We start from the raw sequence: 5,231 nt of genomic DNA, 5'->3' as shown, positions 1-5,231 counted from the left end.
GGCTCTTTCCTTCAAGTCCGCCCGAGGAACAGAGGATTGTGGGAAAAGAGGTAGGGGAGGAATCGCGCGTGGAGGGCGGTGCGCGTGTGCAGAAGCAAAACAGGTGGCGTAGGGCTAGGAAGCGGCGGTTCTTAGACCCTATTAAGGTTCTGTCAGTTTGTGTGTCGTGTAGCAACTCACTGTCATCGAGGCGTTCGAGGAGGTGCTCCATTCTATTTCCTAGAAATAGTTATTTACTTTTTATATTATCCCTTTCTTTCTCTACTTTATTCTTTCTTAAAGCAAAATAGAGAGATGTTCTTTCACTCCTACAAAGACCAGAGAAAGTGATACGGGAGAGGTCTCCTTTCACCCTTGGAGTCCCGGTTCCGACCCAGTATCATGAGGGCATCCCCTTCACCCACCTGTTCTCATAAGAAGGAAGAAAGTTTCCCTCTAAAGTGCACGTGTGAGTTCAGGTCGGAGTTTTACAGAAGGATTAGTACCTTTTCTAGGAATATAACTCTATTTAGTAGAATTAAGGATAAGACTGATTATTTCTTGAGCTCTGGTATGTCCCAAGTACTGTGTTGAACACTGCTGATAAAACGGTGAAGGAAACATAACCCTATCCCTCAGGGAGTTTACATTCAACGGGAGGAAATGGATTTAAAAATGTAAATAGGCAAAATATTTGCATCTTGTAGTTAGAAGAAAGAGACAACGGAGGTTTGAACTTTAGGCCTGGTACTTAAGGAATGACTTTCTGATTGGCTAATATTTAAACTGATTGTTACAGGAATATAAGCTTGTGTTATAGGAACTGTCAGGTCAGTATGGCCTGTCACAGTGTTTAAACACTTTCACAGTGTTTCACAGGAGGTGAAATCAGAGAGGTGGCATGAGAATGGATCTGGTGGTTTGAATTTTAATCTGGTTGTAAATGGAAGGCCATCAGCACTTTGTTTTAACTCTTAAATACTTCACTGTATATTTCCCCCCAAACAAGAACATTTTACTTATCCAAAATACAATTATAAAAATTAGAAAATTAACAACACTATTTTCTAATCTACACACTTTATTTGGATTTTGGCAATTCTCTCAATTCCTTTCATAGCCAAAGAAAATCGAACATCGAACATTGCATTCAGTTGTCATGACTGTAGTCGCCTTTAGGCTGGAAAATAGGTGCTTAATATTTCTTAAGATTTCATGGCATTAACATTTTTGAAGACTACAAGCCATTTATTTTATGGGATATTCCTCAGTTTAGGTTTGTATGATATTTTTTTCATCCTAGGATTCAGGTGATACATTTTTGGCAGGAATGCCACAAAAGTAACCTTGCATTCGTATTAGAGCATATATTAGGAGGCACATGATGCCAGTTTGTTCCATTACTGATGATGTTAACTTTGATCACTTGCTTAAGATTTATCCACCATAAAGTTTCTATTTTGCCCTTTGTAATTAATATATATCTTATGAAGAAATACTTTGAGACTATCCTTGTACATATCCTGCTACTCCTCAATCCTTCACCCACTGATACTAGTATCTGATGATTCCCATTTGAATGGATTATTATGATGCTTGCCAAATGGTGATTTTCTAATCCCACGGAAGAGGGAATGTGTAGGTGGATTTTAGATATGTAGGGCTTGCTGAAATATTGGATGTAGAAAAAAAGGGAGAAGAAGGAATTTCAGTTGCTTCTCCCTGCTAACGAAGCATTATAATTAATGGTTAGTTTTTATTCATGAATAAATGGATAAAAGATTTGAATTTACTTGGAAGACAAGCCATTTAATTTACCTCTCATTGAAATATTCTAGTTGCAGTTTTTTTCATGAGGAGTTTTAACGAGAATATTTTGATCAGGGTAGGCCAATAAAGTGCTGAAGAAAGCGAAAGAGTATTTATTGTCTTAGGTGGGTTCATCTTGAAGGTAAACTATAAATACTCCAAACTTGGTTAGGGGTTCCGTTAAACTTTAACTATACTACTTGTGTATGATAAACGTTATTTGAGTGCCTAGTCCCTACTATTTATTCATTAATTAAGAATTTGGAGCTCTTGGGCCCCTGGGTGGCTTAAACCCTTAAGCATCTGCCTTCCACTCAGGTCAGGATCCCAGGGTTCTGGGATCCGGGATGGCATTGGGCTCCCTGCTCAGTGGGAGGTGTGCTTCTCCCTCTCCCACTCCCCCTCCTTGTGTTCCCTCTGTCCTGGTCTCTTTCTGTCAAATAAATAAACTCTTAAAAAAAAAGAAAAGAATTTGGAGCTCTTTCTGAATTTATCAGATGAATTGCCTGTTTGGGAGCTGGCCTGTTGATGTATCTATCTATCTTGTATCTTAGAAGAGTGCATTGAATTGTGGTTTCAGGTTCTTGATTATTTGCCTGATTTATTGGGAAACTTAAAAGGTGTGGGTATGGATTTGTTTTAATTAAGTTACTCCAAATTACTTTCGGAATAGTGCATATAAAATTGGTATGGAATTTGCACATATTTTATAGGGTGATGAGCATTTTAAGGTTTTCAGAATCTGCTTTATATTTCTATCGGAATACATAACACAGTTATTTTATATGGTAAGTACTTAATAAGTGCGTTGAAAATACAAATAAATACAGATTAATTTCCCAGGTACATTCTGCCAACTTATAAAAATAAACCAGAGTTGGCAATTGCAAGAAAAAAACTTAATGAATAATTGCATTTTAATATTTTAATAAATCTAGAATTTTTAAATATTTTATTTAAATCCTAGGCATTCGTTGAGTAATTTAAATGTATAATATTATTTTATGATACTTTAATATTTTTTCAATTAAGTAGCTTAGAAAATGTGATGATCAATGTGTTTAATTTCTAAATACTGAACTTTAAGAATTCTTTGTTATTCTTGTTAAATACATTTAGGCCTTAGATTGCCCCCATCACAGAGATTTGCAGAGTCCCTTATCAAAGAAGTTCACTAGTATCTCTGAATATGTATATTTCCATGGGAGATTATTCCATTGTCTCAACTTTCCAAAATTTGATCAAAATCAGTTCTTCTCTCTTTTTGTCTTAGAACTCATATTCTTTACCATAGGATTCAGTGACTCTATAATTCTTTGATCCCAGCTTCTGTCATTTAAGGTGGTAATAACAGCCTCTTGAGAGTCCTGTCTCCATTGTCAGGCAGTTACCGGAAAGAGACCTTGTTTTAGTTGAACCAGAATCTGCTTCCTCAATTTAGCTCTCCTTGACTAGATCTTATTAAGGGAAAAATAGCTAAGCACTCCTGTTCTTCAGTGAAACTAACGTCATAGAGGTTGGACTTTGTTTTCTAATGTTGCCCCCCAAATTATGGGAATCCAATTTGCCTTTTGATGGAAACTCGATAGCCTTAATAAGTATTTCCGTAAAGATAACACATTGGACAGTAAATATTTTAAAACACTTAAGGAAAAAGATTCGTTGACTCTGTAATAATATAGACTTGCATAAGTTTTCAGTTGTCTTGGGATACACGCGCAATAAAAATTATTAAATCTAAAAAAAATTAAAAATATTAAATTAAGGGAGCCTGGGTGGCTCAGGTCATGGTCCTGGAGTCAGACGATGGAGGCCGGCATCTGGCTCCGTGATCAGCAGGGAGTCTACTTCCCCCTCTGACCTTCCCAATTCTCGTGCTCTCTTACACTCTCATGCTCAATCAAAATAAATTAAAAAATTGTTTTTAAAATACAATTAAAGAAATGTTTTTAAAGGATTCTTTAAAATAATTCGGAAGTGCCTATTTAATAATATGTCACAAAATTCTTTTATAAATAAAAAACAATGGAAAGAAAAACCCAACCGTAGTGGAGTACTCATCAAGAGAAAGAAAAACGCACACTTCTCCTAGGCGCCCGGCTAGCTCAGTCGGTAGAGCATGGGACTCTTAATCCCAGGGTCGTGGGTTCGAGCCCCACGTTGGGCGAGTTTCTGTTTTTGGGCTTTGCTAATTTTTATTTTCCCTTAAACATTTTAGGCTTTCTTCAAAGCATTATAACCACGGAGCCTTCTTTAAACCCAATTAATACAAATACTTTCAACATTAACCAAATCTATGGAAAAAGGACTTCACTTTGCAAACGAAACGGGTCTCACGCTTGCGCACTCGAAAGCAAGCGTTTCTCTTCCGCGTTGCCTCCCCAGCCACCTCCTTAAAGCACAGAGAACCCCGTAAGGTTTAAAGTTGAGACTGGTTTTCTGTGTTACTATGCATACTGGCATAGTTGTTGGTAGAGGGCAATTTTTGCTTTTGTCAGAACAAAATTATGAGCCCCAATTTTGGCAGCTTTTCAAGAACTAAGAGATCCTATGGAAAAGCTGTCTTCCTTTCATGTGTATTTTACTTTTTCTTCCTCTCGATCTAGGACGTGTCCTGAGGAAAGGGGCGGGAGGCGGGCGAGGAAATAAAAACATCGTGAGAAACATTTCTTTCTGTGGTCGGCTCTACAGACGGTGCATCGAATTTTCTTCCACTGCTCCTGGGACCGTATTTGGGATCGAGCCATCCAGCTGGGTGGAAATTGGGAGGTTCGTATTCTGTTAAAGGTGAGGCTCTTCGCCACAGAGGTACAAGAGAAGAGAGATGCGAAATTTCGGAGGCAATTACGTACCGTGGGGAGGCAGGACTTCCGCCTTCTCTGCTCCTCAGTGAGAAGGTTGACGCGACCAAACCGAGGACGCTCGCTGCGCGTCCCCGGCGCTCGCCGACCCCGCTGGGAGGGGGACGGTCCCGGCTCCTAACCGGTGCCTATCCCTCCGCATGTTACCCACGGGCTTTCCTACCACTAAACGACCATATTCTCACTCCTTTCCTTCAACAAACATGCCGTTAGTTCTTTCTTAAAACAGAACACAGACTTTGACCTAATTTTCCCGCAGGCGGTTACCATTCTATTTCTCTGCAGCCGTCTACGCTCACCATTCGTCCCCCATACCTTTCAAAAGAGACCCAAATCCACGCCGGTGGTTGAACAAGTTTGGTTTATTACACACCGCATAGAGGGACGTGGGTTGTCTATTTAAGAGGGTGTTAGAAAGAACCTATTATAGGATCTGGGCTTTACTCGGGTGATTTTGCGGGGGTGGGGAGCCCTAACAAGTGAATGCCCCTTCTGGATTGGGTGTTCTCAAAAGCAAGGGCAGTTCTACGATCTCAGTAAAACTTATTAATAGGAAGAGTAGACCAAAGGAAGGATAAAGCT

General features: G+C 39.2%; 1 non-coding gene across 1 annotated transcript; it reads left to right on the top strand.

Moving 5' to 3' along the window:
- Nucleotides 1–3,882: 3,882 nt before the first annotated feature.
- Nucleotides 3,883–3,955, top strand: TRNAK-CUU. Its single transcript has one exon. It is a non-coding gene; the product is annotated as a tRNA-Lys (tRNA).
- The last annotated feature ends 1,276 nt before the right edge of the window (nt 3,956–5,231 follow it).

Source organism: Meles meles, chromosome 6 (genome assembly GCF_922984935.1).
Source record: "Meles meles chromosome 6, mMelMel3.1 paternal haplotype, whole genome shotgun sequence".
In the NCBI taxonomy this organism is placed as follows: domain Eukaryota; kingdom Metazoa; phylum Chordata; class Mammalia; order Carnivora; family Mustelidae; genus Meles; species Meles meles.
This window is presented reverse-complemented; position numbering and strand designations above follow the sequence as displayed.